This window comes from Fukomys damarensis, unplaced genomic scaffold, assembly GCF_012274545.1.
Source record: "Fukomys damarensis isolate Sample0158 unplaced genomic scaffold, DMR_v1.0_HiC HiC_scaffold_14, whole genome shotgun sequence".
NCBI classification, from domain to species: domain Eukaryota; kingdom Metazoa; phylum Chordata; class Mammalia; order Rodentia; family Bathyergidae; genus Fukomys; species Fukomys damarensis.
This window is the reverse complement of record NW_022900926.1, coordinates 83732273-83759917: the sequence shown is the minus strand read 5'-3', so window position 1 is coordinate 83759917 and position 27645 is coordinate 83732273. Positions and strand designations below refer to the sequence as shown.

At 35.1% G+C, this 27645-nt stretch overlaps 1 long non-coding RNA gene across 1 annotated transcript in view; it reads right to left on the bottom strand.

The window, feature by feature from the left end:
• LOC104847981 overlaps positions 1-26945 on the bottom strand; it is a 36827-nt gene extending 9882 nt beyond the window's left edge. The window contains exons 1-2 of the long non-coding RNA XR_776270.1: positions 26858-26945; positions 11980-12065 (exon numbers count right to left, since the gene is read on the bottom strand). This is a non-coding gene — a long non-coding RNA (uncharacterized LOC104847981). The remainder of the gene's footprint in view (positions 1-11979; positions 12066-26857) is intronic.
• Positions 26946-27645: the final 700 nt, after the last annotated feature.

Here is a 27645-nt window from a genome sequence, read left to right as displayed (position 1 = left end):
TTTATTTGGGACAGTTGGGTATTGAGGTTCCCCACCACTATTGTAATAGTGATTATTTGATTTTTCATGTCCATTAATATTTGTTCTATATGGTTGCACTAGTATGTGTTGCATATATATTTGTGATTGTCATCTCTTCCTCTTTAATTGTTCCTTGTACAAGGATATAGTGGCCTTCTTTGTCTCTATTACTCTTGGTTTAAAATCAATTTTATCTACAAATAGGATAGCTACTCCTGCTTTTTTTCAGATTTCTGTCACATGAAGTATTGTTTTCTACCCTTTAACTTTCAGTCTATGAGTTTCTTTTTTAATTATGTGTTTTTTGTATGCAGAATATTGTTGGATCTCTTTTTGACCCATTCTGCCAGTCTATTTCTTTTGATTGGCAAAAGATTTTTGATTGAGACCATTTAAATTGATGGTTACAACTAATATGTATTGACTTACCCATGTCAGGACCTTTTCCTGTTGTTGGATTTCTCCCTTTGCATTTAATTTCTTGTCATGGCTGGTGGGTTCATTGGGCTGGGCCTCATGGGGCCATCATTATCTTTTCCTAGGATATTGTTTAGAAATTTTTGGCATGTTTGTTTGGTATTCATGAAGTTCCTCAGGTGCTCTTTGTCATAAAAGTATCTTATTATTCCACTGATTTTGAAAGACAGTCTTTTTGTTTTGTTTTGTCTTGTTTTGGTTTTTGTATTGGGGATTGAACTCAGGTCCTGGCACCTGTAAGGCAGGCAGTGAAACCACTGAGCCAAATCCCCAGTCCTTGAAAGACAGTTTTGCAGGGCACAGCAATCTAGATTAGAAGTTACTTTAGGACTTGAAATTGTTTACTCCAAGCTCTTCTTGACTTGAGGGTTTGTGTTGAGAAGTCTGCTGTGATTCTGATGGGCTTTCCCCTATAACATGATTTGTTTCTTTTCTCTGACTGCTTGTAGTATATTGTTCTTCTGTTGGGTTTCTGGAATTTTGACTATTGTATGCCTAGGTATAGATTTTTTTTCAATCATTGCTAATTGTAGCCCTATATGCCACACTTATCTGTATGTCAAATTCTTTTCCCCTGCTTGAGAAGTTTTTTGCCATTACTTCTGTGAAAAGTTTTTGTTTTTTTTTTTCAATGTTGCTTGCACTCTCTTCTGTTTCTTCATTGACTCGGATCAGTCCAATGTTATTCTTCTTTGAATCATCTGGTAGCTGCTGGATTGATTTCTTGTGGTCCCTTGCTATATTTAAGAAATTTTTCTTTTCCTGATTGCTAATCACTATCCTGTCTTCTATATCTGATATTTTGTCCTCACATTGAAACATTCTGCTGTGTAGAATTTCAGTGGAGTTTTTAATCTCCTGAATATCTATTTGAAGTTTTACGGATTCCATTTGTGTCCTATGCTGGGATTCCATCATGCTCCTCAGCTCCTCTATTTTTTTATTGTGTCTGCTCTAGAGTTATTAGTCATGTCTTTCTCTATGGGCACAATCTTTGTTGTTATCTGAGAAATTATTTGATTTCATTTTTTCCAGATCCTCTTTCATTGCCAGTAAAGGGAGTCCAGGTGGTTGAGTTTCAGATTGTTCCATCTTGTTACTCCTTGGGATTGCCTTTGGTGATCTAGAAGTCTAATTTTGAGACTTATTTATATGCCTTCATTTCAACTGCTGCAGTCTGCTGCACCTTTACTGAGGTGACTCTTTGCTGTCCCAGTAGGCTTCAATTATCAACAAACCCTGGAGAGGCCTTCTTTTTACTGCTCACCACTTTCTAATTCCAGTGCTACATGGGCGGGCCTCTGGCTGGGCCTGAGCACCCAATCCACTGGTGTCTAAGTGGGACCTTAGCTGGGGCCTGCATGCCCACGCTGTTGTTGTCTGGGAAGGCTTCTACATGAATGATAAAATCTTTTCATTGTTTTATACTATTAGAAGAAAAATATGAGCTGCTTTTCCTCTCCCACATCTTTTCCTTATGACTGTAAAATTGACAGTTTAAAATTGTATAAATGTATGCTGTACAAAATGATGTTATGATTTATGAATACCATGTGGAGTAATTGAATCAAGACATACTTTCCTAGTTCCCAGATCATTAGGTAAACAAGCCTCCCATTCTTTGTGCCTGAGGCTGCATACACCTAGTCCTATCTGACTAAACTTGAAATCTTTAGCAAAGTGATTACTCTCAGAGAACACTGTCATGATCAATTGACACAACAAAATTAATCAGCCAGTCTCTCCAGGGCAGCTAATTCACCTGAGTTATTTGAGTAAATCAGCTATTTATTCATCATTTATGAAAAGACTAGTTTGTGTCAAGCTATTTGTTGACTCTTGTTGGTACAAATTCTGATAAGCTGTTTCCTGTCTCCAGTGAGTTTTCCTTATATTGGGAAGCACACATAAATGAACTGTTTGACAGTTGTGGACACTTATGTAATCCCTATTGAGTGGTCAAAAAGAGTAACATCTCTGGAATCAGATTGAATTAAATTCAAATTTCCCTTTACCATTCACTAGCTGTGTTATTTTTAGAAAGTTGCTCGATCATTTTGAGTTTTAACTTTTGCACAATAAGACATACATATACTTTGAACCAGGGGCTAATTTAAAATGAAGGGTGGCTCTCCAGGGTTCCAGATGAAAGCCTTGTGTTTTTATTCATATACTTCCACATCTGGTTAGTGCAGTGCTTGTGCTGCCAGTTCTGTGAGCTGATGAGAAGTATCTCATGTCTACCAAGCATTTCAGTAACAAATTGTCAGGTGTACTGACAGACAAAAATAGGATCAAATGTTTGACACATGCCTCCATGACCTTCCCTTCTCTTTATATCATAGTCTTGTAACTTGGTATACCTTCAATCAAATTTGTTTGTTCATAGTTTTGTTTTTGTAACTCTTCTAGTTTTTTATCACTCTGTTTAGCTGTTCTTTAGTAGTGCAAAAGCTGTCATCATTTACAGAAGCAAAACTCTATAAAATAGCATATGGCTTATATTTGTTTATTTTTAAGTGGTGGGGGTGGAATCCAGGGACTTGTATGTACTAGATTAGTTCTTTACCACTGAGCTATGCCCCCAGCCCTCATATATTAGAGCATACTGTTAACAGAAATTAAATAAAAAACTTATTTGAAGCCTTAAGAGTAGTAGAGAATGATATCTAAGACCTAAATATGCTAAGTAAACTAAAAGTAAAAATGCCTACAAAAGAAGATGGAAATATCCACATGCAAAACACAAATATAGAATATTCATTCTATATATAACAGATATTCCAAGAAAAGATGAAGAGAAGGAGCAGTTCAAAAGCCAATAAAAGGCAGCATTTCTTAACTAAAGAAAAACCTGAGTCAGCAAATCAAAATGTTGAAAAGCTCAGAGTTCCAGGAATAAAAAATGAAAAATATATCTAGATGTATTCCAGTGAATATCTTAATTAGAAAATGGAAAATAATGCAACAAAAATTTCATACATGAAGATAAAGTGGATTTTTTATAAATGATAAAAAAATTACATTATGAAGTTACCACCCATTGTTTTCTACAAAAAAGACACCAAATTTTAGGTTTATTGGTATATATTGACATGTAAATACACCCAATATTTCTTTAGATTGATAGCTATTGTTTGAAATCAATTTAATGATTTTGATTGGAAGAGCTATTGTTCACCTTGTCAACTCACTATGGAAAGCAAAGAGATAGTGCCTTCATCTACTGCAATCATGATTATTTCATATTGTTCTGCATTTCCTTATCCTGCTTTGTATTTTTACTCAACTCATGATAGTGCTTTACAGATCCTGCTTCCTAGTAGAAATACAGTTTTAAAATTTATGGTAAATGAAGACTAACTAAGGTAAAAGAGGAAAAGTAAACTAATAAAGAGGAACAATTGATTGTATTTTTCTGAAAAAAAGTCTTATAAGAGAAATGTCCCAAATTTAATTCCAAGGACCTGAAGATGAAGGTAGAGAGAGAGAATTAATTAACAGCTATGAGCCAAACCAAAACTCACATTCTCGAAGGTGTATTGTAACCTTGACACCACCAGGTGTCACCTATCCTGCTCATAAATATTAACCACAGCCAGAGTCTCCTCTCCCAATATTTTCCCACTTTGCATTATTCCACCTCTCTGGTCAATAACCAAAGTCAATTTAATGTAAACTCAAATTATGTAAACCCCCTTCCCCAAATTTCCATTGTAAAAATGCTCTTGGCTCTTAGTATAGAAAGACTATTTCCAACTACCTTGTTTCTGGCATTTGTGGAACTTGTCCCATAACTTGGTCATTTTCTAGTCCCATGGCCAGCATGTTAATGACTCCCCACATTTCTTGAAAGATTAGTACACATTTGAATTCATTCAACAGATGGAGCTGAATTTTTATTGGTTGGTAGTTAATTGCAGCGGAGAACAAAAACAATGTTTTCTAATGTGGTAAATGTTGTTTTCATGAAAACAACCATATGGGCTTCAACAGACTTAGTAAATTATTACACAGCCTTATTGACTATCTGGTAGACTTGCAAAAGGGGTATATGACATAAGCATGTATTTTGACATCATGCCAAATTCCACCTTGCTTCACCTAACATAAAAATATAATATCTGTTGTGCCTTTGTGAAAAAATGCAAATTTTCTATATACTTTTTGTATATTTTTCTTCCTTTAAATCTCCCTCTCTCTGTCTCTCCCTCCCCCCTCATACACACACATACACACACACAGATACACACATACATATCTAATATACACAGATCACATGCAGACAGAAAAAAATAGATGGCCTATGACTTAGTTACTGTACTTTCTTATAGCTAACACACAATACCTGACACCTACAACTTACAGGAGGAAAGGTTTACTTTGATTTGCAGTTTACAGAGATTTCTGATAGTAAGCTGGCTGGCTCAAAGGCAAGCCAGCAAGGCAGAGGGGCATGGCAAAGGAAAATGGTTCATAGCATGGCAGGCAGGAAACAAAACAACAACAAAAAAAGTAATCAAAGGAGGAAGGAGGGAGATAGACTTTCCTATGCCACACCTCCAGTGACCCACCTTTGCCAACTGGGCTTCATCTCACCATCACCTTGAGCTATAAACTCATCAGTTCACTAATACACTGAAGAGTGTCAATCTCCATGACCCAATCACCTCCCCAAAGCCTCTTCTATGAAAGCCTAAGGCTTTGGAGGGATAGCTTCATAACCATAACAGACTAGCATAGAAATTTAGAATTCTGTAGATACAGGCAACACACACACTTAATACTTTCTTCAAGTCTTCAAGTAAAAAAGTGTTAATAAAAAATCATATTTTACTGTTTAAAATAAAATTAGGCAAGTTATACTCTAGAAGTATGTAAAAATCCTTGCTCTCAATAATATTTGTTTAAAAAGTATGGAAATAAGCTTAAACATAAAGGCTAAATGGAAAGATGTTGGAAATAGCATTATGTGCATATAAGAGCTAAATAATGTAAATCAATAATTTTAGAATACAGCTGTTTGGGTTTGAATTTCAAAATCTTTTTATCTGACATTAATCAATAGAGAGAAATCATTTCAAATATGGCATGAAAAGTCAAAACTAACCACACAACAAAAATAGAATGTAGAAGACCGGCAGCAGCTTGCAACCATCTGGAAGGCTCACCCCTATGGCCCAGATCACCCAAGGAGCCGAGCCCCATGGATGCCAACATAGCAGTGTTAGTATCCACACTCCAACCTTCAAACAAGAGAAAGAGGGCCTCTCTCAGGCTCCTAGATGAAAATTGAAAAGCCCATTGGAAAAGTGAAAAAAAACATGCCATAAAGGCACACCACACCACCATAGTTGGTAAGTCAGAGGGGCCAGCACCTCACATTGGAACCTGGTCTAACTTCAGGGGAAAAACAACTGGAAACTGCAGGACAACCTTGCAGAGTTCAACCCAGCAGGTGGTCAGAGATTTCAACTTGGGCCTTGCAGACAGAAATCAGCCTGAACCTCAGGGGACAGCTGCTTTTTTTCCTTTTTCAATCTTTTTATTATCTCCTCTCTCTCTCTCTCTCTCTCTCTCTCTCCCCTACCTTGATCTCTATTACATGCCATTTTTGTTCCTTGTCCTATCCTAATTCAAATTTATTTTCTTTCTTTTCCTTTTCTTCTCTTTTCCTTCTCTCAACTGCCATTAGTTTTAAAAGAAAGTGATGACAGTCTCTAGCATCTCTATTTCTGTTAGTTTGTTCTGTTCTTGTGTATATTTCGTTCTGTCTTCCCTTCAACAGCTTTCTAGAGTTTATGTGATCGTCCTGTGTGCTTTGACCTCACTTCTAACCTTTTTCTGCTCTATCTATCCATCCCTCCACAACTCCTTCCAAAACCCCATCCTGAAGGGTAAAGTTGCTATAGTTGCTGAAGGGTAAAGTTTACTCAGTATGAACATATTTTGGGCTGGTTCTCAATTTTTATTTAATTCACATAGTTAAAGGTGATAGATTACTAATTACCACAAATTTCATATTCTAAACCATGCTTGATGCTTTTGTGTTGCAGATTGTATCATGTGGGCTAAGGTGTTATGATTGATCTAATCAGTTGTCTTCCCTGGTATAATGAAACTGAGGTTGGCTCAGAGTCATTAGAGACTCAAAACCTAAAGATGAGCTATATCTAGAAGATTGAAGAGTATTATCCCAGGAATTAAACCAAGGAGCATACCAACAACAAAAATAGAAATGAGAAGACACTTAAACAAGACACCAACACAGGCTTACACCTCACCAAAAGTAAACTCTGGGGTAAATGAGGTGGAAAAGTCTGACAGTCAACCATCTGGACACCCTGATCTGATAGCACAGGAAGTAACAATGTGGATAAATGAGTCTCTAGAAAAATTCAAAACAGAAATAATTTTCCAGATAACTACAGAGATGGTGAGCAGAATGAAAGGCATGAATAGAGACTCTAGAACAGAAAAGGATTAAAAAAAAACTAGATGTGCTCAGGACCATGATGGAAACCATGAATGTCTAATATAGGAAAGAAATGGAATCCATGAAACAGATTCTAACAGATATCCAGATTAAAAACTCCATCGAAAGCATTCACAGCAGGATGAAGGAATGTGAAGATAGAATTTCAGATATAGAAGATAGAATTGCAGTCAGTGACCATGAAAAGAGAGATCTCTTAAAAGCAGTCAGGGATCATGAGAAATCAATCAAGCAACTCTTAGATGATGCAAAGAGGAAAAATATAAGATTGATAGGAATCTATGAAGCATCAGGAGAAAGTACAAATGACATAAAAAACACTTTCACAGAATTAATGACAAAAAATTTCCCAAACAGAGGGGAAGAATTTGACATACAAATAAATGAGGCATATAGGACGCCAAATAGCCATGATCAAAAAGAAATTGCACATAGGCATATAATAATCAAGATCCTGGAAACTCAAAAGAATAACAAAACACTACAAGCAGTAAGAGAAAAGAAACAAATCACATGCAAAGGAAAGCTTATCAGACTCACAACAGACTTTCCAACACAAACTTTCAAGTCAAGGAGAGCCTGGAGTGAGGTATTTCAAGTCCTATAAGAAAACAATCTCCAACATAGACTGATGTATCCTGCAAACTATCTTTCAAAATTGGGAAATAAGATACTTCCATGACAAAGAACACCTGAGAAATTTCATGAAAATCACACTGGCACTGAAAACACTTCTAAACAATACCCTAGAAAAAGAAAATGAAGACCACAAGGGCCAACAGAGCAAGGCAATAAATTAAAGAGAGAGAAGGAGAAATAAAAAATAACATGACAATGAAAAGTCATTGTTAATGGCCTCAATTCACCAATTAAAAGAAACAGGCCTGCAGAATGGATTAAGAAGCAAAATCAAAGAGTATGCTGTATACAATAAACACACTTAATCCACAAAAAAATTCACAGACCAAGAGTAAAAGGATGGAAAACAGTTCTCCATGCAACAGGATCCCAGAAAAAAGTGGGGGTAGCTATCTTATTTGCAGACAGAATACATTTCAAACAAAAACTAATTAAGAGAGACAAGCAAGGCCATTACATTCTTGTAAAGGGAACAATACAAGAGGAAGAAATGATGGTCATAAAGTATATGCACCAAACACTAAGACTTCCAATTACACAAAAATATTAATGGATAGGAAAAATGAAATAAGCACTAATACAATTGTAGTGGAGGCCCTCAATATTCCACTGACAAATAGACAGATCATCTAGACAAAAAATCAACAACAAAATAACAGAACTGAACCAAGTCTTAGAACAAGTGAACTTAGTACATGTCTACAGAGTGTTCCACCTCACAAAAGCAGAATGTGCATTCTTTTCAGCTGCATACAGGTCATTCTCCAAAATAGACCACTTGCTAGCTCATAGAAATTGCTTATGTAAATGCAAAGAATTGAAGTTATCCTCTGTATATTATCAGACCACAGTGAAATTAAACTGAAGATCAATAGCCTAAGAATCCACAAGAACTTCACAAACACATGGAAATTAAACAACACCCTGTTGAACAACCACTGGGTCACAGAGGAAATTAAAGAAGAAATTAGTTTCTACAAGTAAATAATAATGCCAATACAACACACAGGAATCTATGGGACACAATGACAGCATTTCTACAAGGGAAATTCATAGCAGTAAATGCCCATACTAGGAAAACAGAGTGAGCTCAAATAAACAACTTAATGCTTAACTTTAGGCTTCCAGAAAAAAAGACCAAGACAAACCAAAAGCTTGTACAAGGGAGGAAATTACAAAGATCAGAGTAGAAATGAATGCAGTGGAGACTAAGAAGGATACAAAAAAATCAGTGAATCAAAGTGTTAGTTTCTCAAAAGAATAAGTAAAACTGAGAAACCCTTAGTCAACATCATAAAAAAAGGAAAGAAAGGCTCAAATTCATGCAATTAGCAATGAAAAAGATAAAGTTACAACAGATCCACCATAAATACAGAGGATCATGAAGACCTACTTCAAAAACTTGTACTCTAATAAATGCAAAAAATACAGAAGAAATGGACAGATTCCTACATATATATGAACTTCCAAAATTGAACAAAGAGATATAAAAAGTCTAAACACTGCAATTGCATTTAATGAAACTGAAGATGTAATTAAAACATTACCAACAAAGAAAAGCCAAGGTCTTGATGGCTTTACTGCTGAGTTCTACAAAACATTTAGAGAAGAATTATCACCACTGCTCTTTAGACTCTTCAAGTAAATTGAAAGGGAAGCTATACTTCCAAATTCATTCCTGGAAGCAAGTATTACTTTGATACCAAAACCAGGGAAAGACCCAACCAAAAAAGAGAACTACAAATCAATCTCCCTAATGAATATAGATGCAAAAGTCCTCAATGAAATACTGGCAAACAGAATACAGAAGATTATTAAGAAGATCATACACCCTGACCAAGTTGGATTTATCCCAGGGATGCAAAAATGGTTCAACATACATATATCAATAAATGTAATACACTATTTTAACAGAGTCAAGGACAAAATCCATGTAACCATTATCTCAATAGATGCAGAAAAAGCATGCGACAAAATTCAACACCCATTGATGATAAAAATTCTACAGAAAATTGGAATAGATGGTCTTTATCTCAACCTGATAAAGGTTATCTATGAAAAACCAACAGCCAGTTTCATTCTAAATGGTCAAAAACTGGAAACTTTCATGCTAAAATCAGGCACAAGGCAAGGATTTCTTCTATCACCACCCCTGTTCAATATAGTTCTAGAAACATTAACCTAGCAATTAGGCAAAAGATAGGAAGAAAAGGAATAAAGATAGGAAAGGAAGAAGTTAAGCTGTCACTATTTGCTGATATGATACTCTACATATAAGGTCCAAAATACTCTGCCAAAAGACTTCTAGACTTAATGGACCAATTCAGTAGAACATCTCAATACAAAGTCAGCTCTCAAAAATCAATAGCCTTCTTGTATGTGAATAACAGTCACTGAGAGAGAAATAAGGGAATCAATGCCTTTCACAATAATATCCAAAAAATGAAATATCTAGGAATCAATCTAACAAAGGAGACAAAAGATCTCTATTCTGAAAACTGAAGCACTCTGAAAAGAGACAGAAGAGGATATAAGAAGATGGAAAGACATCCCTTGCTCCTGGGGAGGAAGAATCAACATAGTGAAAATGGCCATATTTCCAAAACTTTTATACATACTCAATACAATCCTGATTGAAATCCCAATAGTATCATGCACAGAACTTGAGAAAACAATCCAAAACTTCATTTGGAACAAGAAGAGACCTAGAATAGCAAAAACCATTCTAAGCAACAGAGACATAGCATGGGGTATCACAATTCCCAACTTGAAACTATACTAAAAAGCCACTGTGATAAAAACAGCATGGTACTGGCAAAGAAACAGACCTGAGGACCAGTCGGATAGATCGGAAGATGCAGAAAAAACTCCAGATGTACTTAGCTACCTCATCTTTGAGAATGGAGCCAACCATCTTCACTGGAGGAAAGAAAGCTTCTTTAATAAAGAGTGCTAGAAAAACTGGCTTTCAACTTGCAAAAGATTAAAGCTAGAGTCCTATCTTTAAACATGCACTAAACTAAAATGCAAGAGGATTAAAGATCTAAATATCAAAACAGAAACACTAAACTTACTGCTAAGCAAATTAGGTAGAACTCTTGAAGACCTTGGCATAGGAAAAGACTTTATGAACAAATCCTCAGCATCCTGAGAACTTCCACAAAGAATCAACAATTGTAATATGATGTAACAAATGTAATACAATGATCTCATTGTATTAAAAAGTTTTTGAATTTCAAGAGAAACCATCAACAGAGCTAAGAGACAACATACAATGTGGGAAAAAAAATTACCAGCTACTCCTCAGACAAAGGACTATTATCTAAAATATATAAATAACTCAAAAAATCAGACCACCCAAATACAAAGACCAATTAAAAATGAGCATCTGAAATGAACAGACATTTCTCAGACAAAGAAGTGAAAGCGGCAAGTAAATATATGAAAAAATGTTAATCATCACTGGTCATTCCAGAGATGCAGATGAAAACAACAGTGAGATTCCACCTCACCCCAGAAAGAATGGCTGCTATCAAGAAATCAACCAATAACAAATTTTGGTGGGGGTGTGGGGAGAAAGGAACCCTTCTCCATTGTTGGTGGGAGGGCAAACTGGTGCAACCTCTATGGAAATCAATATGGAGACACCTTAAAGAACTAGGATTGGAAGTCCCAATTGACTCAGATATTGCCCTGCTGGGTATCTTCCCAAAACCATTAAAACAATCATACCACAGTGATATATGTGCACCCATGTTTATAGCGGCACTGTTTCCAATAGCTGAAACTTGGAAATAGCCCAAATGCCCATCAACTGGAGACTGGATAAAGAAAATGTGGATTTTTTTTTTTACAGTACTACTCAGCCATAAAGAATAATAAAGTAGGGCCTGGGATTTAGCTCAGTGGTTCCAGTGCCTGCCTCACAAACACAAGTACCTGAGCACTTGGGAGGCTGAGGCAGGAGGATCTCTGTGAGTTTGAGACCAACCTGGGCTACATAGTAAATTCCAGATCAGTCTCAACTACGTAGTGAGATCCTGTCTCAAAAAAAAAACAAAACAAGAAAGAATGAGAAAGTGGAGACATTTATAGCTAATGGTTGCACACAGAGGCTATATTCTTAACTGAAATAAATAGGACACATGAGTAAATGCCGAATAGCTTCTCTGGTGTGAAAAACTAAAAATGTAAATAAGGTTCAAATGGTATAATTGAGAGTGTGAACTAGGAAGAACAAAGCATATAGTGTAAAGTTACAGGACCCCAATGATAAGTGCAGCAGTATTGTTAGCTTTAAGTGTACCAGTAAACTTAATGGGAAAGAATATAGAATGTAGACTTACCAATTCATAGAGGAGAAAGATAAGCCAATTTATAGAAATCCAAGTATCAATGCAGGAAAGAGTGGGGAGTAGAGAAATTGGCAAATCTGAAAAATAACATCAAATTAAAGAGAACAATTTTTTTTCACTCTCACCATCTTGCTTCCACCTTCCATTTTTAATTCCTAAAAATAATAAACCCTTTCTGTTCCTGTTACATATTTAAGCAGGTATAAGAAAATCGGGCATTTGGAATTGTAATTAAGCCCAGGGAGATAAACAAAAACTCTCTTAGCATAATAGTGTGCAAGACATACACATTTTGGCAGGTCTGTGTAATATGGCTTCCCAGCCTACAGAATCCAAAATTCAGCCACCTTCCCACAATCCCATAACTAATAGAACTGAATAATAATTCCCCTGAGGCTAAGGAGAAAACTGAGGCCAACTGTAACTGGAATATGTGAAAAAAAACAACAACAGCATAGATAAAGTCAAAAGAAACAAAAGTGTAAACAAAGTTTTTGTATATAGGGAGGGGTGGAGGGGTTGAAGGGAGGGTAGGAGAGTGGGGGAAAAATAAGAACCAAGATACATCATGTTGATACATCAAGGTACATGTTCCCAATGATGAACGTAATGGATTATATACCTAAAATATGCCAATAAAATAATTTAGGAGAAAAAAATAAAAGTTTTCAATTTCCTAATGACTGTGAGAGGGACTCATCATTTAGCAACTTGAGAGCTGAGGCTGAAGAGCTAGAGCATGAGATGAATGGTACAGAGAAGGCACGTCTACATCCCCAATCCCACTGGATTCTGGGAGTTGGTGTATCAAGCATAAGACTGTAGTACTACTTTTTGCAAATTTTGAACCTTGAGCACATTTTGGTAGTTAAACATTTAGTATTAGAAATTTCTACCCTTCCTACTAGGAACTACCCAAGAGTCTCAAAATTACACAAGGTATTATTTTGCTGATAAATCAAGCTGTATTGTCAATGATATCCTCCTTAATTTACATAATTACCTTTTCAGAGACTTTTGTCTCTTTAGTGATTCTACACTCCAGTATTTAAAACAGTACCTTTCATGACCACATGCTCAAACATTCAGTGATCCATCATTTAGCTCCAGAGAAGTGCAGCAGCCAGGAAGAATGGTTTAAAAGGTACAGCTCTATGAGGTGTTAAATGGGCTATTCCTATTTTAAATTTCTCATTTAGATCCATTTGACTAGTCCTGAATTCCTAATACTTCTTTCTTGTGTTAGTGAGAGATTTGTTCTCATGAGAAGGCACAGCTAAAGATCCCATCAGTGCCTTTTTTTTTGTACCTTCTTTCAACATACTCCACACAGCCAGGAAAATCAACTGAAATGCTTACTTAACTGTGATGTTTTTAGAGTCCTAACTAGTAAGGCTGTCCATAAAAACAAGCATGGTTTCAAACTGGTCTAAGATACAGTTTGCTTCAGAAATGATAAGCCAAATGTATTTTAATCTATGTGATTTAGTCTTTTAAGCCTCTTCACCATGACCAAATGCAATCTGTTATTCTAAATTGGATCTTGAAACAGAAAAAGGGCATTAGTGTAAAATTTGGTGAAATCAAAGAAATGGATTTCAGCTAAAGTGAAATATCCTTAAACTGTGACAAATGTACCATGGTAACATTAAGCATTAACTTAGGGAAAACTAGAATTGATATACTGGAACTCTCCATATTGTCCTTGCATTTACTTTTTCATAAATCTAAATTATTCCAAATAAGGTGATTTTTTTAAAGTATTTTTCCTCACCAGATCTAAGAGTACAGCCCTTTTTAGCAATTGAAGAAAATGGCTAAATGATATAACTGCTTTGTATATCCTAAAAGTCTTTGCAATAAGACAACAGCCAGTAATGTTTCTGGTAGACTTTTCAAAAGATTAAGATAGAATCTGATTTTTAAACAATTCATATAAATATTTTATTGTGTTCTCTGTTCTAGTAAATCAACATTATTCTAGTAATGGAAACTGACAGTATTTTAATGTTCAGATATTCTTAAGGGAACATTCTTTTTTTTTTCCTGTCAAGTTTATTGGTACCTTTAAAGCAAACAATACAGTTACATTTATTGTTGGAACTTGTACCTTTACATGACACATCTTGGGTCTTATTCTTTCCCCATACTCCTGCCCTCCCTTCACCCCCTTCATCATTTACAAAGACTTTGTTTCCATTGTTTTCTTTTTCCACCTTTTTGCTTTACCCTTCTTTGCTCTACCCTCCCCTTCCACTTCCCCTTTAGCTATTTACTTCCAATTCCACACTACCAATTATACCATTTGAACCTGACTTACACTTTTAGTTTTTCACACACCAGTGAAAGTGGGTTTTTTGTATAGAGCATATTGTTGGATTTTGCTTCTTAATTCATTCTGCTAGCCTACTTCTTTTGATTGGTGAATTGAGTCCATTAACATTGATGGTTATAACTGATATGTATTGACTTTTCATTGTCATGCTATTTTCCTCTTTGTCTTTTATTTTCTCTCTCTCTCTCTCTCTCTCTCTCTCCCCCCTTTAATTTCTTGCCTAGCCTGGTATATTTGCTGTTGGCCCTTATGCAGTTGTGGCCTTAATGTTTTTTTCTTTGTTTTTTTTTTTTTTTTATTTTTTTTTTTTTTTTCTTTTTTTTTTTTTTTTTTTTTTTTTTTTTGTACCAGGGATTGAAGCCTTAATTTTCTTTTTGCAGGATATTAATTAGAAGTGTTTGGGTACCAGTTTACTGTTTATGAAATTTCTCAAATGCTCTTTTTCATAGAAGTGTCTTATTTCCCCATCAATTTTGATAGTTTTGCATGATAGTCTAGGATAGAAGTTGGTTTTTTTTAGAGCTTTCTCTCCTTGACTTGAGGGTTTGTATTGAAAAGTCTGCTGTAATTCAGATGGGCTTTCCTTTGCATGTGATTTGTTTCTTTTATCTAATTGCTTGTAGTATTTTGTTCAGTGGGAAGGGTAGGACAAAGCTATTAAGGGAAAAGAAAACAATATGAGAAAATGAAAATGAAGTGTTTGTAAAGGGGGAGGGGAGGAGGGGTGAAGGGAGGGCAGGGACAAGGGGGGAAAATGAGAACCAAGACCTGTCATGCAAAGGTACAAGATCCCAATAATGAATGTAACTGTACTGTATACCTAAAATGTACTAATAAACTCAATGAGAAAAAAAAAAAAAAACTCCACAGAAAGTATTCACAGCAGAATGAATGAATGTGAAGCTAGAATTTCAGACACAGAAGACAGGATTGTGGTCAGTGACGATGAAAAAAGAGATCTCTTAAAAACAGTAACAGATCATGAGAAATTAATCCAACAATGCCTAGATGATGCAAAAAAGAATAATAAGAATGACAGGAATCCATGAAGTAGCAGAAGAAAGTACAAATGACATTTTTTAAAAACCTGTTCACAGAATTAATGACAAAAAACTTCCCAAACAGAGCAAAAGAATTTGACATACAGATAACTGAGGCATATAGGATTCCAAATAGCTATGATCAAAAAAAGAAAAAAAAAAATATATATATATACACCTAAAAATATAATAGTCAAGATCCCAGAAACCCAACCTAAGGGAACATTCTTAAAGAGCAAAAATCAATACAACAATCCAAGAGAATAAAACTTCATCATCAGATGGCATTCATGAAATTTTTTGTTGCTTTCTCATGCCCAGTAATAAGATGCACACAGAACACTAGTATACCACAAAGAGCAAATCCATTCATTATGTAAGTGATGTAATAAATATAAATGGAATAATATCCTCATTAAATCACATGAACTTTAATTTGCATCCAAATCAGCTATCTAAATACACTTAACAAGAAAAAACCCACAAATTTTTAGGTGAAAATGGAATTGTGGGCTCCTGTTTTTGAAACTACAACTATTTCTCAGATACAAAAGTAACAAAAAATGTAGACATACCTCAATGTTCATGGGAGATTATTTCCAGGACCCTTGGTGAGAAGTAAAACTTGTAAATATTCAAGTTCTGTATGTAATATAATGTAGTACTTTTATACAGCCTACACACATCCTCTTCTGTATTTTGAATCATCTCAAGATTACATATAATATCAAATGCAAATGTTTTATCAATCATTTTATGTTGTAATGCTTATGGAATACTTTCCCCCCACAAAATTTATATATGTTCAGTAGAGATATAGGGTTTTTTTTCAATATTTTCAACCTGAGGTTGGTTGAATCTGCCAAGGCAAAATAACAGATATGGAGAAGAAATTGTAGTGCAAAAAATAAAATAAAACAATTTAATAATTAAACGTCATGGAGGACTAGATTCAGACAAAAGCAATAGGGTCAGTGAGTCTGAATCCACAGAATATCTGATTAAGGACCATATATTGCCAATGGGAACAAAGAAAATTTAAAGTTCCACCTAAAACCGATGCCTGTCTCATTTGTTAAAGACAAGGTGTGAGTCTGGTTTCCCCAAATCCTGAAATTAAGCTTACAAATGAGCAGTCATAATAACAAAATAATAACAAAAAAAAAACCTTGCAGAGGGATTCCTAGTATTATAGTTTTATTCTAAGTAGAGGCAGAAGATTTGACCAGGACATAGACCAGAAAACTTCCACTTCTCTGACACCCTGACTCTGTCTTCAACATCCCAAAAATCATCATTGAAAACTAGTATCAAAAAAGTATACTATTTACTTCTGGATTGGGGAAAAGAGACTGACCATTGGCAGTAACAAAACCTATCCAAACAGTGAGAAAAGAAAACAAGGAAGAAAGGGTGGAGTGGGGAAGGGAGGCTAGGGAAATGGGGAAAAAATAAGAACAAAGATATGTCATGTAAAGGTACACAAGATCCCAATGATGAATATAACTGTATTGTATATCTAAAATGTACCAATTAAAAAAATATTTTAAAAGAAAGAAAACAAAGAAAAGATGGGCATGGTGGCTCACACCTGTGATCCTGGCTACTTGGGAGGCTGAGGCAAGTGGATCAGAAGTTTGAAGCCAGCCTGAGCAATTTAGTGAGGTCCTGTCTCAAAATAAAAAATGTTGACATTATAGCTCAGTGGAGAGTGCTTCCTTGGCATAGATTTGATCCCCTGTACCGCAGAAGAATAAAAGAAAAGTAAGAGGTAAAATATCCACAGAAAACAAATGATACCAACCCTCTAAAAGTAATTTAAAATACATCTGTAGTAAGCAGAATTCTAAGATAACTCTCAAGATTCTACCCATTGCCTAATTAGCTCCCAATGAGTGCAGGCAGTTGTGTGAATATGATAAATAACCCTCCATGGGTGGAGTGACATTACATGACAAGAGTGAAAGGACTTTAGAAATATAACTAAGGTTCTTATCAATTCACCTTGAGATTATTCTAGGTAGACCTGATTTAACCAGATAAGCTCTTTAAAAGAGGTCAGAAACTGCCTCTCCTATTGAACATGAAGAAATGTCTCCATTAATTCTACAATTTCAAGGAAATAAATTTTACCAATAGCCACTTGAGTTTGAAAAAGAACTCCAAACTTCAAATAAGGGTATAGCTTTGGCAGATCCCTTAATTGCAGCCTATTATATCCTGCTCTAAGATGTTTCTAAGACTTCTGAAACTTTGAAAGTATATGATTATAAATGGACGCTGTTTTAAGTCACTAAGTTTGTAATGATTTGTTACAAACATTGAAAACCAATAGAAATTTTAATACTGGAATAGACAACCAACAAACTAATAATTGGTATAGAAAGTCACTCCATGTGAAATCTATCCCCTAAAAAAATAAAAAGATTTCAAAATACTTTACACTACAAATATCTAGTTAGATAAAGGAAGACATCACTTTAACCAAAAAACCAAGAAGAGGAAAAAAGTTAGGAGTTGTAAACAGAAACAAACCGATAATATATAAAATTTAACAGTAATATATTAGAAATTTTAAAATGCAGTAGTAGTGAAATGCAATGCAAATGATAACTTTAATAATGTAATCAGTCAAAGGAGAATTAATAAGTAATATGCCAGTACTGAGAATTCACTGTAATGCAGAGCATTAATCAAAGAGATTTATAAAACCATGAAAATAATTAAGGTGATATTTGTTCTGATAATATGAGGTCCTGCTCAAAACCTTAAAGAATATTAATAACATGAACGCTGGCTCTATAAGGGCTCTTACAATACAGAACTAACACACCCACTTGCTTCCCCCATTGAAAAAACTGTTTCTCTGGGTGTTGCAGGGATAAGTACCACCATCAGCAATAGATGCAAAATGCCAGGTGGCGATTCCTAGCACCTCCCCTTTTTACTCCACTATTTACCTAATGCAAAAGCCAGATGCATGTTCAGTGATACCTATGCACTACCAAAAACCTTATTAAATTGTAACACAAATTACAGCTGCATTTCAATGTGTGATATCATCACTAAAATAAATCATCACAGCCCTTGGCACCTTTTATGTAGTCATTGACCCTGCAAACATTTTATTTTCTATAACACCTAATCAAGAAAAAAAATTCACTCTTCTCACTGAGACCTATATGAAAGCTCTCCATCTCTCTTAGTATATTATATCCTAGAGGAATCCTGTTTTCTTTACTATTCTCCAGGACAATATACTAGTTCATGATATTGATAGCATTATGGCGAAATAACTTGGTGATCAGGACATAGTAAATGCAGGTGCTTGGTATGCCAGAGAAAGGTTAGATAAAGTGCATGAAAATTCAAACACCTGCCACATACATGAAGTCGCTTGTAGCTTGTGGCTAGTGTTGAATCTTCTCTTACTTTGGGACCCATTCAAAGCTGAAAGCTTTGATAATTAACTTGCAAATGGTTGGGGCAATACACCAAGATATGGTATATGTTCTGTGTAAAAACTGAAAAAAAATCTGCCAAGCATGGTGCCACTTTCTTCAGGGAGGGAGAACCAAAGGCAACAAAGTTTACCAATTTAGTAGGTCTATCCAGACCTGCCACAGTCCGCTGTTTCTCTAGAAACTTCATATAAAGTCTCTAAGCTTTAGTTGTTGAACACCCAGAAGAAATCAGTGACATTAGCAGCACAGTAGGAGAAGTAAGCTTATCTGTTATAATTTTGTCTGCACATTAAGCACTTTGAAATATAAAGCATAGTTAGGGGGTGTTATTTCTTATCAACCATGGTTGTTCTAGTAGTTGAATCCCTGAAGAATGTTAACAGACAACAGTTATATATTATAGAGAAACTTAAAATCAAGAGTCATAAATAGTTTTTAAACAACCTTGTAAACAGCTCATAACTGCTAAACTATACTACTTCTATATTGGATTCTGAAGTCCCCTGGACCTTCTCCTTATCCTTTTTGTGGGCTATATTCATAGCAATCCTGCTGACCTTATAATTTAGCCCATGTATTCCTAACTGTTTCTTTGGCTTTTTCCCCTCCTGATTTAAAAGCTATGCAGCAAGATGACAGTGCCTGGTGCCTGTCGAAAGCCTTTAAATAGACCCTCTGTAGAGCAACTCTAACTGCTGATCACAACTACGACCCTCTTCAGCTGGAAGTAGCCAGAGCTGTCTTCATCCTTTGCCCCCTCACAGTAGTTAAAGGTACTTCTTCAGAGGAGGGAATATTGCAGATAAGTTAATTAGATATCTTGTGGGTAATGAGATAGGGCCGCCCTAGAGCAGCCAACATAGCAAGGAGCCAACACAGTAAGGAATCAAACATAGAGGACAATCAAGACACATTCACTGAAGGCCAGAATTGTAAAAGGAGAGAAACTACTATACACTTGTGCTTCCCCTAGGGATAAATAGTAGTGATTGATTTTCTAAATAGGTACCAATCACCTGGGTGTGGGGAGGGCAAGGTCTTAATCCAGCCTTTCCAGGAAATATCCCTGACCCCCACCCTTACTGAAAATCCTTGTACACTTGCTACATGACTTGCTCTCCTATTTGACCCCATTCAATCAATATTACCTGGGTTACTGTAATCTTATTAGTTGGTCATCATCTTGCCCTACCTTATAATTTTCCATTGAGTCTTACAGTTTTGTCCCCTTTGTACCCACCTCATCACATGGCTTTGCTGTATAAAACATCTTGGAGAATGGGCATCCCACTTTCCGGTCCCTCTTTGGTCTCTCTTAGACAGAAGCTTTCTTCCCCTCAATAAATTTTTCCTACTCTAAACAAACAAAGAAACAGAGAAGAGAGGAAACTTCAGGAGAAAAACCTGAGTCTAACAGAGTATGATTCATGAAGTTTGAGGAAATAAACCATCTCCATAAAATAAGTGTAAAGCAAAAAGGGCTGGTGCATAAACTACCACATTATCCAGAAGGTGGCAACACTGAACAACAGTTTTTCAATGTAGATGAGATCCTTACACTTGACAAAGATGCCACCTAGGACTTGCATGGCCACAGAGAAGTCAATGTTTGGCTCAAAGCTTCAAAGGGCAGTCTGTCACTTTCATAAAAGCTTAACACAGCATTTGCCTTTAAGACAAAGCCCATGCTTATGTACCATTCTGAAAACCTAAGGCCTTGAATAATGGTACTAAATCTATTCTTCCTGTTATCTATAAACAAGACCATGATGCCTGGGTGGTATTGTTCATAGTATGGTTTACTGAATATTTTAAATCTATCGCTGAGACTTAATGCACAGGGGAAAGAAAGATTCTTTTAAAAACCTTACAGATTATTAGCATAGCACCTAGTCACCCAAGAGCTCTGATGGAACTGTACTATGAAATTAATGTTTTCATGCCTGTTAATACAACACCCATTGGGCAGCCCATAGATAAAGGAGCAATTTCAATTTTCAAATTTGATTATTTAAAACTTTCACTTTATAAGCTTATAGCTGTCAAATTGATTCCTCTGACAGATTTTGGCAAAATAAATTGAAAAAACACTGACTATTCACCATTCTAGATGCCATTAAGAACATTTGTGATCACAGGAGGACAAAATGTTAGCACTAAGTAGAATTTCAAAGAAATTGAGTCCAAACCTCGTGAATAACTTTGAGAGGTACAAGACTTTAGTGAAGGAAATAATTGCTGATGTGAGAGAAACAGCAGAAATGCTGGAATTAGAAACAGCCTGAAAATATGACTGAGTGGATGGAATTTTATAAGAAGAATTTAACTGACAAATAGTTGCTACCTAAAGATAAGCAAAGAAAGTGATTTCTTTCCATTCTTTGAGAAGAAATCTATTCCTGTTCAAAAACACTGTGATATCATTGAAGTGACAATGATGTATTTAGAATTTACATAAACTTAGTTGATAAAGCAACTGGCAGAGTTTGAGAAGATTGACTCCAATTATGAAAGAAATTCTACTGTGAATAAAATGCTATCAAAAGACAACACATACCACAAAGAAAAATTTCAAGTAAGAAAGAGTCAAGCAGTGAGGCAAAATTCATTGTTGTCTTATATTAAGAAACTGCTATGGCTATTCCACCTCTATCCTGCTGGATGAGCAGCCACTGACATGAAGGCCAGACCCTCCACACCAGAAATATTAGCACCCACTGAAGCCTCTGATAACTGTTAGCATATTTTGTCAGTAAAGTATTTTTAATTAAACTATAGACATTTTATTTTTAAACATAATCCTTTCACAAACTTAAAGAATACAGTATATCCTAAAAACTTTTATTTGCACTGGAATACCAAAAAAATTTTTGTGTGACTCACTTTATTTTGATATTCAGTTTACTGTGGTGTTCTGGAAAAAATATCCTGTAATATCTCTAAGTTGTGCTTGTTTTATATTTTGTTGTATCTTAATTATCTTGAAATGTACATGCAGAAATAAACAAAACATGTTTTTTTTTAAAAAATAAGCCCTCTGATTCCAAAATTCTTTTCAAGATCTCCCTGCACACCCCTGACAGCTACGGTTTAGGCATTTGTTAGCATTTTTATAAATCCTTTATGCTCAAAATTAATTTGGTCAAGTTGCATTCTAATATCCTTGATATCTGAAACAATAATTTCATTCCTAAGTGGACTAGCTTATATTAACAATGAAAACAAAGGTAAAACTGAATATTATAATGAATAGAATAGAATTCATATGACATTTAGCTGTGTACCAATTTTTATTTTGCTGCTCAATAAATAAATTTAAATTATAAAGGTTGTAGATGTACTATAACTGATAATTTTGCATCGCCAAACTTTTTCTTAGGTTTTATCTATCATTAGTACAGATTTCAAGTTTTTTTTTTAGCCTTAATTGAGTTTATTGGTCCATTTTAGGGATACAGTACAGTTACATTCATTGTTGGGATCTTGTACCTCTACATGACAAGTCTTGATTCTCATTTTTCCCCCTTGTCCCTGCCCTCCCTTCACCCCCTCCTCCCCTCCCCATCTACAAACACTTTATTTCCACCTTTTCATTATCTCACATTTTTTTCTTTGCCCTTATTACCCTTCCCCTACCCATCCCACCTTCCCTACACCTTTAGCTCCTTTCTTCCCATTTCTCAATGTCAGTAGAGATTTCAAGTTTTAACAATAGCATTTATTACATAGCTATTATCATCATCATCACCAATATAATCACTTTCACACTGATGCTGATGCATCAGAAAAATTAAGTCTGAAATTCTTGCACCGACTCCTGCCCCACGCCCCACAGCTGCTGTCACTTATGCTCATGACCCACCAGTGTGCATCAGCACAACCTGAGAAGTCTTTGAGCAGCTTGATGTTCATTTAGCTGTACACTACCTGATGTCCTAGGAGCACTGGGACACACAGGACTTTCAGGACTTAGGAATTTGGGCATTGAAGTCATAGCTTACCCATCTTGGGATGCTAGTTCAATAAGTACAGACAGGGAGAAAGTGGTGGAAGATAAATTGAGGAATGTTTCTGTACCCTGGCTCTTAATAATCTGAGAACAGAGAGCTCAGAAGAGACTTGCATTAAAGAACATGAAAACACACTGTTAATTTAGACTCTTTAGGAATCTAAAAGACTACAGCTATTTTATCCTCAGGGTCAGTATTAAACTCAGTTTAATTCAGGAGTGAAGCAGACACTTGTTAGAAAATATTTCTAACCATCCATGCCTATAATTATTTTAGGATTCACCAAGAAACACTTGATTCCACAGTGAAAAAAAATAGAAGAAAATACTAATACTGGAGAGAGTTCACCAAAAGAATAAGTGGAAATTGTAAGCAGATTAATAGAATTCTAGGTCTGGGCCTTGGAGATCAATTATAGCAAGATCTTCATTTTCTAATGAGCCCTTTGAAATCCAGAGAAGCAATATTATAAGTATATTGCATAGTAATTTATTAAATCTCAAAACCCTGAAACCTGAAATAAGCGTGAAATTTTAAAGAGATCATTTTAGGACAAAAATAATGAATGCAAATTTTGTGTACTGATGAGTTAATTCAGTTGAACTTGTAACCCTGAAAATGCCTTAGAAAAACAAAGGTTTAGGTAACCGTGAAATGATAGGTGGTCCAGTGAATTTTTAGAGAAATCTGGTAGTATTTGAGGATGATATTATGACATACTCAACAGACCTCTGGACAGGAATCAGAATATGTGGGCTCTCTTCCATTTCACTAACCCTCCGTATGGTCTTCAACAAGATAATGAACCTGTGGGTTTCCCCTAGACAACGGAGTGTAAAAGAACTGAAAACATCATCTCTAAAGACCCAAATTCCACACAATATCATGGAATCCCACTATCTGCAAATGTTTTGTGGCTCTTGATACAAACATTACACGAAGCATTTCCTACCATTTCAAAAAAAAAGCTTAGACCATTTCAGTACTATCATTTTTTATCAGACTGAGTTATCATGTAACGGATCCTAAAAGGTTGCATAATATAAATCTCTGACACCAATTTAATATATATGTTATAGAGTAATAAAATTCTAATAAATGATGAAAATATCTCATAATAGCAATATGAATAATAAGCTTACAAATTACAGAACTGGTTTGGAAAATTTTCACAACTAACATTAAAATTCAGGATGTTTTAAAACTTCCTCTCCAGTTAAGTGTATTTTCTTATCAACACAAACTGTAAGCAAGACACTGTTTACCTGCTCTTCAAATACCTAGTCAATTAAAGCATTTTTTTAGAAATAAAACACTCCTTATAGAATCAAATCATACCAGGAAGCAGAAGAGGATTCTTAATGATTTCCTGAACCACAGAGACAAAGTATTTCCATAATGGACTTCAGGAAGTTGACCTTACCTGAAATATTTCACTTCCTTTGTTCATCCCTGTAGACCCACAACAGTACAGTGCATGCTCAACTAACTACTACCTCCTATTCCAGAAACAAGAGCAGACATAATTTTCCCTCTGGACCATAGGTTTAGTTTAGCCTGAACAAAAGGATTTTTTTTTTCTAAGACTAAAGTCTAATTTTATACCATTTCTTCAAAGACTGAGTATTAGTCATTACAATACTCAACCATCTGGAAAAAATAATAATTGAACAAGTGTGAAAGTCTTTTTAAAAATAAATCATTCCAAGTTAAAAGAAAGTGAATGGGTTTTTCTCTTTTCTGTTAATTTATCTAGCAATATTAAAGTTATAAGAACATTCTTTTCAATCAAGCATCTGACCTCCCTGAAGACTGACCCACTCCCAGACATTTACCAAGAAATAGTTCAGACTTTTGGTTTTCTTCACTTAAAGTTTCAAGGTAAAACCCTTCCATTGATTTTTATGTGTGACTCTGATTAACTCCAGTGGGAGTCCTGCACACAACTAGTTCAAATTGATCCCTAGTTTAGCAGTTTATGCCCCTTCTATAGAGATATTTTATAGTTTCCAATTTTCAAGTCATTTATTTCTGTCATTTACTCAGATCTTCAGAGCTTTCTCCCTATCTCCTCTAAGATCTGAAAGTGTAAATTTTAAAACTTGGATAAGACATTTCTAGTTGTAATCTCAACGCATTGCTTTAATGTACAGCTCTTATGGATTCAGGTGCACAGAAGATACATAACACTATTACTATCACTGACTTTCCAAAAGAGAAATTTTAATAATCTTGGGAATAAATCATAGTGTATAGCAAGTCTGTGAATGACAACAAGTACTTCCATACTTTTGTTCTATTATCAAAAGAGACAAATACAATTTGTTCTTTTCACAGTTGGGAATTGTGTCTTCAAGTAACAAAGTCTATAAATTAATATCCCACTTATTAAGCCTCCTTGAAGAAAAGTTTCAGTGTTTGTTACATTATCTTCTGGAAGATATAAAAGCTCTAAGTTGGCTTCCCTGTTGCTTTGTTGGCTGCTTTTCATTGTCACAAAATAGAGTACCTCTATTCTCTTGCCCTCACTCTATCTCTCTACCAGGATGAACAGAGTATAGACTTTGGTTCATGGTTTATTCCCTGGAACTAGGAGTTGTGAATAGCACTCTAACTTCCTTGCTCACATTTCAATCATGAATTTTAACAAATTCAGAGTTTTGTTGAACTCTGAATGAAGTAGGAGAAAATAACATAGAGAAACCAGTCAGTAGTTTCTATAGCTAAAAGTCTTTATTCTATGACAACAGAAACATTTATCTGTTATTTTGGATTAGTCAGGTAAAGTACCAGACAAAACTACAGAATGTGTGTGTGTGTTTGTGTGTGTGTGTATATAGAGAAGTCACACCAAGAATGATAAGCAAGAGGTTGGGTCAAAACATATGTTTAGGTTTAAAAAATTTTATTACAGTAAAAGACACACTGCTGTTAATTGCCCTAAATATTCAAAATACACCCCCTTGCTTAAAACAAAATTATCCCATCATTCTTAGCAATATGTTTTACAGTAATAAGAGGGTTTAAAACATTTTTAAATGTTTTCTATATTTTTGATCCCCCTTGTATCACCTTTTATATGTGGAATCTAGAAAAAAAATGACAATAGGAAAGTAGAAGAAAAGAGGAAGAGGATGAGGGAGGGTGTGGGGTAATGAATAGCGGATAGGTAAGATCAAAGTGTCTGAATTTGTGAATATGCCACGATAAAATTCATTATACTTAGTACATGCTAATAAGAAATTTGAAAATAAATTGAATCCACATACACAAAAGATGAAAAATGTTAAAAGTATGCCATAGAAAATCTACATTTGAATCAACAAATTCTAATAGGCAAGAAAATACTACATAAACATGTGGCACAGATGAGAATTCAAGTAGTAATTTCACAAGAACAATCTAATAAATTAAATTATAGTACTAAGTAATATACTTGCAACATTATTTCCAATGAACTCAATAAAAATTTCCAGTTAGTAGTATCAAGCATATCACATTGGGGTTCCACTCCTAAGTACAGTTACAAAATAAATATTTATTCATGTATTCTCCAGCGAAATTTTTATACATTAATATTTATAGCCGCATTACTCCTACTTGCCACAAAATAGAAAAAAAAATGTCTATCAACTGGTAAATGGATGAACCAAATGTAATGAATTTATAAAATAAAAAGGTATTCAGTGATAAAATACAACTAGTGAAAATTTAAAAATTGAGATGAACCTGAAAACATTACACTAAGTAAAAGAAGTTATATATGCAAAGCCACATATCACATGATATCATGTACAATATATGAAATTTCAGAAAAGAAATAATTGTAGAGTTCTTCAATGGTGACCCCAGCTTGGAAATAGGAACAAAGATTAACTACAAATAAACATTACAGAAATGTCTTGGCTTGATGATAGTGTTCTAAAACTGGATTGTAGTGAAAGTTGCATGACTATATACATTTACTAAAAAGGATTGAATTATTTACATTGACAGGATTGTATGGTATATAAATTATACCTCATTAAAACTGAAAGCTGTCTACCTCCTTCCCCCGAAAAGGTAATGTGACTTCTACACACTGGTTCTTCTCTCCCCACCACCACCACCCCCGTCTCCATCTTCTTTGCTTTGGAACCAGCCATTATGACATAAGAAAGCCCATAGGTGTTCCAATCAAAATCTGTTTTCAGTTGACAACCAGTACCAACTGCCACTTTCTAAAGTTCACAAGTCTCTTGAGGATTTCTCCCCCAGATGAGGATTCAAACACCATGGAGCAGAAATAAAGCCTCCTTGCTTTACCTTGTTTGAGTTCCTGGCCCACAGAAACCATAAGAGAACAAATGATTGTTGCTGATTTAAGCCACACTGGAAGAATGGGTACTAAATGTGGCGAAGGAGAAAATGTAAAATGTCTTTTTTGTCAAAGAATGTGGGAAGGTAAACATGAGCCGTATTCTGTCACAACTATGTATGTGACTTTGAACAAGTTATCACTCTGAGCCTCAACTTCCTTGTATGTAAAATGGATGTTTGGAAGCATGAAATGAGTGTATGTTAAACATTTAGCATAGGGCTTGATTAGGTTGTTAGTTTTTATTTTTATTATCTCAAAATATTTGGGTTGTCATCAATAGTATGGTCCCAAAAATCTCTACCAACAAGACTAGCACTTAACATAGGTTCAAGAGTCTTGGAAATAAGAAGTCCTTGGCTGTTCAACTCGTGCAGCCGTTTATTTGCAGGGTTCAAGTATTCTCTTTTTGCATTTTCTAATTTCTAGGCTCCCTCATTAATTGCTTCAT